Here is a 10,080-nt window from a genome sequence, read left to right as displayed (position 1 = left end):
TGAGGTTCCCGTGGACGACGCAATTCACGAATTGCTTACCGGGGATCTCAGGACGTGTTGGGTAGACTACCTTCACGACCAGGTAGACTTAGGGTTTTAGTAGCTGTGTATGACGAGTACGCGGTACCCCGACCCAGTTACCTCTACCTTTTAGAATCACTTTACCTTCCTCTTGTTGAGTCCATTTGAGTCATGTCGCTCCTTGACTTCGTTGATATCACATTAATGACCCGATGCCGATGAGTTGCCGCCCATTTCGGATACGACGATTTGTCATCTGTCGTTTGACCCAGACGTGTTTTGACGTGTTGGGATATCCCCGTCAAGATGATTTAGGTTATTTTGTGGATCCTATGTGCCAATGAGTCACTACCCATTCGGAATGTGAGAAAATCACTCTTTACCTGATGGCCTAAAGCGAGTTTTGAAGCATCGGGAATGTTCTCACACGAAATAACCTTCCTTTGAGAACCTATTGCCCCAAATTCACGATAATCCAAGTGAAACTCCTTTTATCGAGATAAATCTTGGGTACCCCCAAAGATGTAATTAACCAAGTGGGATACATCCTCTTGGGAGTGCTCTTGACCCCAGAACAAACCCCTACACCTGACTCTTTGGTTTTGGGTAGTCTATGTAGGTATTCTTTCGCAGATATCGGTTTAAGGTGTTTTCGGCCGATTCTGTTTGGGCGGACACTCTTAACCTATCATTGCGAGTTTACCGCACATAGACTCTCCACGTTTTGTGTTTTCTCTTGTTTGTTATTTTGTCATATATCTCTTCTTATTCGGTTTTTCTCCTCTTCGAAGCACTGATCTAATTCGGGAGGGAGATTTATTTGAATAAGGGAAGTATACGACGATTAACAAGCTAGCTACTCCTAAAATAAAAGAGAGAAAAACGAACAAAAACATATATTTTTTTGGAAGCTGGTCTTTTTTATTTGGGCTTCCAAGGAAATCCTTATACTTGGCATCGTGGACAAGTATTTGAACAATTGGACAGATATGTGGCTAATACTAACAGGATCAATAAATTCCTGTTTCATAAAATCCTTCACTTGGCTATCTCTGCTTCTGATAAACACCTATTCTTTTAAAAATTGGGGAGAGACTTACTACTCCTAAATATAGTTTTCTTTTTTATAATATGTGGTTTCTTCATGATAAGTATTATCAATTTCTTCTGGATAACTGGAAATCTGCTACTGGTGGTAAGTCTAGTGTTCAATTGTGGTTACTTCAAAAGAATTTGGCTCAGTTGCTCAAGAGACGGAACTGGGAGGTTTTTGGGAACCTTCACAAAATGATTGAAGATATTGAAACTAAAGTGAAAGGTCTGGAGCTTGAATATGCTAATCAGACTATTGGTTGGGATGTTTTATTGGAAGAGCAACAGAAATTGAATCATGCTATTAGCATGGAAGGAAGTTTTTATGCTCAAAAAGCTATTAAATCTCATTTTGTTGGATGGTGATTGTAATACTGCCTATTATCATGCGTGTATTCTTAATCGTAAGATCAATTTGATTACTAAGATTTTCAAGCATGATGGTAGTATTCTTCTTGACAACAAAGATGTTACTGCCGATGGGATCATATATTTTTCCCATATGTTTTCTAGTGATGATTGTCCACTCTTAAAGATTAACTCTAATCTTTATTATGCTCATTTTGAGATTAACAATACTCCTCTTACTAGTGTGCCCAGTATGGAGAAAATTAAAGACATCTTATTTAGCATGGAGGAAGGAAAGGTTGCTGGTCCTTATGGTTTCAATGTGGAATTTTATAAGAATGGTTGGGATGTTATTCATTCTCAACTAGTTGAAACTATTCAAAAATTTTTTAAAGGTATTGATTTACCTAAGTATTTAAAATCCCCAAATATTGTTTTGATTCCTAAGGTGAATAATATTACCACTTGGGAAGCTTTCAGACCTATTAGTTTTAACTCTGTTGTGACTAAGGTTATCTCTAAAATTTTGGTAATGAGACTTCAACCTTTACTTAATGACATTATTAGTCCTAATCAGTCTGCTTTCATTAAAAACAGAAACATTTGTGACAACGCACTTGCAGTTCAAGAGCTTCTTTCGGACCTTGATAAGAAAGGTAGAGGGGTAATGTGATATTCAAAATGGATATCCGGAAAGCTTTTGATTTTATTCGTTGGGAATTTATTACTGATACTCTCAAGGCTATTGATTTCAATAATGACTTTCGTATGCTCATTCATAGGATTCTTAACAACAATTATTATTCTTTACTCATTAATGGCAACTGTATGCTCATTCATAAAACAACAATTATTATTCTTTACTCATTAATGGCAACAAATGTGGTTACTTCAAAGCTTTTAAGGGCATCAAGCAAGGAGATCCTTTATCTCTTTATCTCTTTATCTCTTTATTATTGGTTTTGATTATTTTTCTAAGAGTTTAAATGAGCTTTATGGTAAATATTCGAGTATGAATTATACTCACAAAGGCAAGATTAGTATCTCTCATTTATGCTATGCCGACGATTTGATTATTTTTACTAATGCTCACAAAAGGTCTATTATGAGATTATGTAAGCATATTCGGATTTTTCAGGGCACGTTGGGTTTGGAATTTAACACCTCCAAATGTTCTTTCTATTGCTCTAAACACATTTCTACGAACAAAAAAAATCGGATTTTAGATACTACTAGTTGTAAGAAGGCCTCTCTTTCTTTGCCTTATTTGGGTTTTACTTTAAGCAAAGGCTTGAGGAGTAATGCTCTTTGCTCGAGTTTGTATGACAAAATTCATAAAAGAATATTAAGTTGGGAGAATAAGTTCATCTCTTTTGGTGGAAGAATTACTCTTTTAAAGAGTATTCTCACTTCTCTACCTCTCTATGTTTTACAGGTGATGAATATGCCTGTTGGGTTTGTTAAAAGGTTAGAAAAACTCTTTAATAATTTTTTTTGGGAAGGAAAAGAAAAATCTAATATTCATTGGTGTTGTTGGGAGAAACTTTGTAGACCCCTTGACAAGGGTGGTCTTGGTTTTAGAAGCTTAGTTGATTCTATCAAAATCAACTATATGAAATTATGGTATCGTTTTCGGTTAAACAATTCTCTTTGGGCTACTTTGTTGACTGCCAAGTATTGTAAAAGGCAGCACCCTCTATCCATATCTTATTGCAAACCTGATTCTTTTATTTGGCGTGAAATGTTGAAAGTGACAAAGCAAATTGAGGACTTAATTTTTTGGGATATTGGTAAAGGAAATGTTTCTTTCTGGTATAATGGTTGGCTTGGCAAAAGTCCTTTAGTGGACTTTTATGGGGGCCCTCAAGACATTAACCTTATGGTTTCTGCTTTTTGGAATATAATTGCTGGAATAGTATTGATTTGATTCAGTTGGTTCATCCAATTGATGCTAAATTTATTTCATCTCTTCCTATTACTTGTGATAAGTTTGATGTGCCAAGAATTAAGGACAGCATTGAGGATTCTTATTCTAAAACGTTTGCCAAATCTTTTCAAAGATTCCAGGGGCTTAATCTGAAGTGGATTTGGAATAGTTAAGTGAAGCCTTCTTCTTTTTTTTTTTTTTTTGTGGCGAGTTTTCCATAATTCTATTCCAACTGATGATATTTTGAAATTGAAGGGGCTAAGGCTTCCTTCATGTTGCGTTTTATGCAATTCTAATGAATAAAGTACTCTACATTTATTTGGTAATTGCAGTTTTACTCATCAAATTTGGGCTCAGCTTATTACTAAACTTCATATCAACAAGAAGTTGTTTCACTTTAATCATTTTTTGGACATTCATTAAGATTGGAATCATCTGGAATCATCATGTGGTTTATTTGGGTTACGAGAAACAATTAAGTTCAACAATGAGCGGCCTAGTATTGCTAAAACTGTTAGTTTGATACTTAATTACTTAAAGAAGAGTCTTCTTCTTACTCATTCCAAAGATTCTGCTAATGGTAAGCAGTTTAGTGTTTTCCAGTCTCTAAAGATTGCGGTTGTGTCAAAGCATAGGTACAATGTTTGAATTCATTGGTGTTGTCCTTTAGCATCGTTTATTAAGATTAACACTGATGGGAGTTAGAATTCTAATTTTGAGGGTGATGGTGGTGTTTGTAGAAATTCTATAAGGATTATTATTTGTTGGATTATGCCAGCTTATTGTCCTATTTCTTCTTTGGCTATTGAGGCAGATGCGATTGTTTTTGGCCTCTTGGTGGCTAGAAAGTTCGGTTGGACTTATACTATTGTTGAAACTGACTCTCTTATACTTTGGAAGGTTTGCAGGTTTAAGATGGAACATCATTGGAGTATTAGTCAGCATCTTAAGTTGATTGAATAGTTATCAAATAATTTGGTTATACAATGGTCTCATATTAAGCGTGAAGGTAATATGGCTTCTAATTGGGCGGCTAAAGTTGGTGCTCGAAGGAATATACTGTTGTTTCTTTTGTGGTGCCTCGTGCACTTTTTCAATTGGCCATTTTGGATCTTATTTCTGGTTGTTGATGTTTTGGGTTTTATTGTTGTTTTTGTTTCGTGTTTGTGTGAGTTATATTTTCTTTTCTTTTTTTTTTTTTTTTTGAGGTGGAAGAATCTTAGGGTATTTTCTTTTTCTTTTTTTTTTTTGAGGTGGAAGAATCTTAGGTTTTACTTTTTCGTGTGAGTTGTTTAGAGTGTTATAGGTTCCTTGTGCCTCTTATTTTGTATTCTCTTTTTTGATGAAATAAATTGGGAGTCGTACAATGTTCTTTTATAAAAAAAAAGACCGTCAATTGGGGTTCCTCCACCTTTCTCAACAGTGTGTCAGCTTCCTTGTTCTCCAATCTTGGCTGATAGTGAATCTCGAAATCATACCCTAGTAGCTTGGATAACCAAATCTGATGTTTTTCAATCACCATCTGCTGCACCAAAAGATACTTTAAACTCTAATATTTCATGACAAAAAAATGTCATCCCAACAGGTAGGGTCGTCACTTCTGAATGACCAAGATAATTGTCATCAATTCCCACAAATATACTGACTTTAGTCTTGCTCTGACTTTAAGAACCTGACTGAAGTAGACAATCAGCGGATAATCCTGCATGAGAACTACTCCCAATTCGTAGCCTGATACATCTGTCTCCACCACGAATTGTTCACTAAAATCTGGAAGTGTTAATACTGGTACGCTAGTCATGGCCCTCTTCAGTTGTTCAAAGGTTTGCATTGCCACTTCTCCCCATTTGAAATTGTCTTTCTTCAACAACTCTGTCAGTGGTCATACTATCGTATCATATCCTCTCACAAACTTCTGGTAGCAGCCGGTGAGACCCAGGAATCCTCTTAATTCCTTCAAATTTCTTGGTAAAGGCCAATCAACCATAGCTCAATCTTGGACAGATCCACTGCTACGTCTGTTCTGGTCACCACATGTTCTAAGTACTCCACCTACAACTGTGCAAAGGTATATTTCTTCAAGTTAGCATACAACTGGTGCTCCCTCAATGCCTCCAAGATTATCCTCAAGTCTCTCATGTGTTGTCTTTGTACGATTGTAGATCAGAATATCATCAATGAAAACTATGATACATTTCCAAAGATAAGGTTGAAAAACCCTATTCATGAGAAATTGAAATGTCGTTGGGGCGTTGGTGAGGCTAAACTACATCAATAAGAACTTATTATGTCCTTCATGTGTCATGAATATTGTCTTGTGTACATCCGTCGGATTCATCCTGATCCGATAGTACTCGACTTCAGATCAATATTTTTAAAAAATAACCGTCCCATAAAGCTCATCCAGCAACTCATCAATCACTATAATAGGAAACTTGTCCAATATTGTTTCCTTGTTCAAAGTTAGGTAGTCCACGCAGAATCTCCAACAAACATTTTTTTTCTTCATCAACAAAACGAGACTGGAAAAATGGCTTACTTGGTCTGATAATCCCATCCTCGAGCACCTCTCCGATCAACTTCCATATCTCATACTTCTGAATCTGGGGGTACCTATATGTTTCGACGTTGATGTGAGAATCACCATCCTTCAATGTAATAGCGTGTTCGTGCTCCTCTGAGTGGGTAACCCGCTTAGCTGCTAAAAAACATCAGTAAACTAATGCAAGAGCTATTGGACCCCTTATGGAAACTCGGTCAACTCTGAATCTCGAACCTCCTTAATGCTCTACAACTCCATCAAATAGCCCAATCCTGCTCCCCCAGATCGACTTAACCATGGTTTTGAGTGATACCATGATTTTGCATATAAGCTAGTATCTCCTCTCAGCATTACCTTCCTACCCATCACTTGGAACTCTATCATCAAGAACTTCGAATCCACCTTCATCTCTCCCAAAGTTCACAACCAGTTCATCCTCAGAATCACATTTGTGCTACCCAAACCTAAATGAAGAAAGTCTTCCACTACTTGTACTTTTTCTCCACATTCCCTGTCCCTATCATGACCGCAAAGCTCCCTGTAATCACCAGTTTCAACCCTAGCTTCTCCACAACTTGATTTAAGATAAAATTATGTATGGCCCCGTTATTCACCAACACCATAATCAACTGTTCATCGATCCATCCCCTCAGCCATCTCTACCACATCCAAATGCACATGCTCCTCCTACGTTGCTTCATCTTCTAAGTCCTCACTCTTTCTATCCTCGTCTTAAACTAAAAGAACCTAAAGGGCACGCAACTTGCAACGATGTCCTGGGGCGTATTTCTCGTCACAGCGGAAACGCAATCATATGACTATTTTGTCCTGCACTTCCGCAGTGCGAGGCGCTTGAAATTACCCCAAGAGCGGGGACAGGTACTCTTTTCCTTTGTAGTCTCATTCTGAAATGACACCATCTGGGTTATTCGTGTCATGACTGTCACGGTGCACTTGTAGAATCCCCCGGTGTTGTCGCATTTGTTGTTCTTCTTCACTTGTTTTTTATCCCACATTTGGGCGAGCACCATCATTTCCCTCAATCCACACGATTTCCAAGGATGGATGGCCACTCGTATGTCGAGCTTCAGACCTTTCAAGAAGGTCCCTTCCAAGCCTGCTGCAGAAATCCCCTTCACCCTCCCCAACAAAAGCTCGAACTTCTCCAGGTACTCCATAACCATCCTTTTTTGAGTACGAGCATAAAATTGCTCGTGTAGATCTTCTTTCTGAATGGCTTGGAAACATTACAACAAGCAATCCTTAAACCCCTCCCATGAGTATATAGGATACATTGCCTTCATCCACTGGAAGCACGCTAAAGCATTCCCATCCAAGCATAATCCCGCTACCATGAGCTTCTATTCTTCAATAAAACCATTGATAGCAAAGTATCGCTCCATCTGATACACCCATCCATGTGCATCCTCCCCTTCGAAGATTGGCATTTTCAGTTTCCTGATCCTTGCATCTCCACCCCAACTTCCTCTCCCCCCATAATTTCCCCTAGTGTATCTAGAGTGAAACTCCCTCGTGCATTCAAAGGCATATCCCACTCTTGATTCCCTCCCTGATTCCCTCCTTCCTCCTTCCTCCATCATACTCTTTCGTGCCCCTTCCACCATCCCTCCAATTTTCGGCCCATCCCCCTCCATCAGAAGTCTCCACTCCCCTCCTCTCAGAATAATGAGAAACAGTCTTATAGGTAGATGATGTCTTCTTCGTTTTCTTCTTGATCGATCTCTTTCCCCTTTGACCTAACCAAGGATTCCCTGATTAATCCTTGATTATGGTTTGCAATTAGAACAGTCGGCACAGCCTTGGATTGCATCTTTATGAGCTTTGTCATCATCTCCTGCATTTCCCCTATGCCTTCAAATCCACCATTTATTCAACTTTCAATATAAGAAAAACCGTCCTCCATGGCAGCAAACATTTCTTCCATTTTGGGTCGAATTTGCTCCACTTCTCCTTCTAGCACACCAACTTTCTTTGCTGACATCCCACTATATAAGGCTCTGATACCAATTTGATAAGCCTTGGCACAAAAAATAGAGAACAAACCACGAAGAAATCGCAATAGATGGATGGAAAAACACAAATAAGGGTTGCTCTTACAATAATCAAAGAAAAAATAAGCAACATATATAGATGATCTACTTTCAAGAGGTGGATCGACTCTCTCACACCCTAGAAGTAGCTATGAACAATACCAAAAGAAGAAAAAGATGGTAGCCACAAAATAATACATGAAAATAAAACAAACCCTAAGTTTCCCCTTTTAATAGAATCCTAATACAGCATTTGAAAACTTTCCTTCTAAGCTTCCTTCAAACTCCGCTAAATTTCTCCCTCCTTGAATATGTGATTATGGCCTGAGTGGACCCCACCCCCTTCTTTCCTTCCTCTACGCCACACCCAGGTCCCTACCCTCCTTCCAGCGACCAAAGTCGGCCCAACTGTGGACTAGTTGTGATGCAATCAGCCGGTCCCTCCTAGACCGGCCCGTCTGTGGGCATAACAAACTCAACTCCAAGGAGATGAGGGAGAAATTCTAGTCATAAGGAGTGTCCTTTAAACTGAGCCAGAGAAGGATCAATCGTGGCCAAGACAGTATTTTTTGCACAAAGTGTACCTTGAAGGGAAAGATCTGTAGTCTGACTAATGATGGCAGAAGCTGAGAAAATTTAGTATCTACTCTTAGAAATTAGGATTGGCCACAGAAGAATACTCAATCTTTCTCCCTTACCTGGTTGAAAAAAGGAAACAAGATACGCATGAATCAACAATGTTAGCTGGAGCTTCCTATTGTAGATCAGCTACACCAGCAAGTGCGGTGCAAAGTGGTACCTATGTACACTTATCATATTTTATTGGGGAGGGCATGACAGTTCGGTCGTAAGATCTAATAATACGGATTCAAGAACACTTATTCATTCAAGAATGATGGAAAATATATAGTTCTTTTGCCTATCAACGATGCGAGAGGAGTGGAAATCACAAAGGAGTCGATAGTTCGAAGGGTTACCTTCAAGCAGTCAATACGAGAGGCCCCAGAAGCAATGGCTTTGGCCCTGAGGAAATTGAAGACGATGTAGAGATACTGGCACCCATACAACCCTTGTTATGTGACTTTCAGAACATGATGACCGACGGCCTGCCAGAGGGATTGTCACCATTAAGGGACATTCAACAAGTCATAGATCTCATACCCTGATCAATATAGCCAAATTAAAATGCCTATAAATTGAGACCTATGGAGTAAAAAGAATTACAGCGATCGGTACAGGATCTCGTTGTGAGGGGTTTGGCCAAAGAGCACCAACTTGTTTGTTATCTCCACCTTGATGTCACCCAAGAAGGACAGATCGTGGAAGATGTGCATTGACAATTGTGTCATCAACAATATTACTATCAAATATAGCTTCGTCATAACACATTTGGACGATCTCTTGGATTAGTTGCATGAAGACATTATCTTTTCAAGATCGACTTGCGCAGCGGGTATCACCAGATCTGAATGAGTCCATGGGATGAGTGGAAGACCACTTACAATACCCGGGATGGATTATACAAATGAACAGTCATGCTTTTCAGATTGTCTAATGCACCCAACATTTTCATGAGATTGATGAATAAAGTGTTTTGAGCTCATAACAGGAAGTTCATAGTGGTGTACTTCGATGATATTCTGGTATACAACAGAACTTAGGAAGAGCCCTTCCAACACCTGAGAACGATCTTCGATTTTTTGCGAATAAGGTTATACTCATCCGAAGAAGTGTCACTTTCTAACAGCACATGTATGTGTTGTGTCTGGTGTAGGCATTTAAATGGATCCCGCAAAGATAAAAGCCAAAGTGAGTTGGATGGCACCAGAGTCCTTTACCGATTAAAGATAGTTTTTGGGGATGACATCATTCTACGGACGATTCTTAAGGAGCTCCAGTAGCATCATAACTCCTTCATCCCTATTGCAACCATCAAACAACCCTTATGGACTATTTTTTTGTTCCTGAACCAGCCTCCCTCACTGCCGCAGTCTTCACAATCGCCCTTACCACCCACCACTGCTACCTACTTGTTGCCCAGCCCCTCCACTGCTACCTACTTGTTGGCCAGCCCCTGCTCCCCCCCCCCCTCTTTTGTT

At 39.1% G+C, this 10,080-nt stretch overlaps 1 pseudogene; it reads right to left on the bottom strand.

Moving 5' to 3' along the window:
• The window catches only part of LOC110024370, a 50,503-nt pseudogene that overhangs the window by 21,352 nt on the left and 19,071 nt on the right, over positions 1-10,080 (bottom strand).

This window comes from Phalaenopsis equestris, unplaced genomic scaffold (genome assembly GCF_001263595.1).
Source record: "Phalaenopsis equestris unplaced genomic scaffold, ASM126359v1 Scaffold000255, whole genome shotgun sequence".
NCBI classification, from domain to species: Eukaryota; Viridiplantae; Streptophyta; class Magnoliopsida; order Asparagales; family Orchidaceae; genus Phalaenopsis; species Phalaenopsis equestris.
Note: the sequence above shows the minus strand (reverse complement) of the source record. Positions and strands in the feature narration are given on the sequence as shown.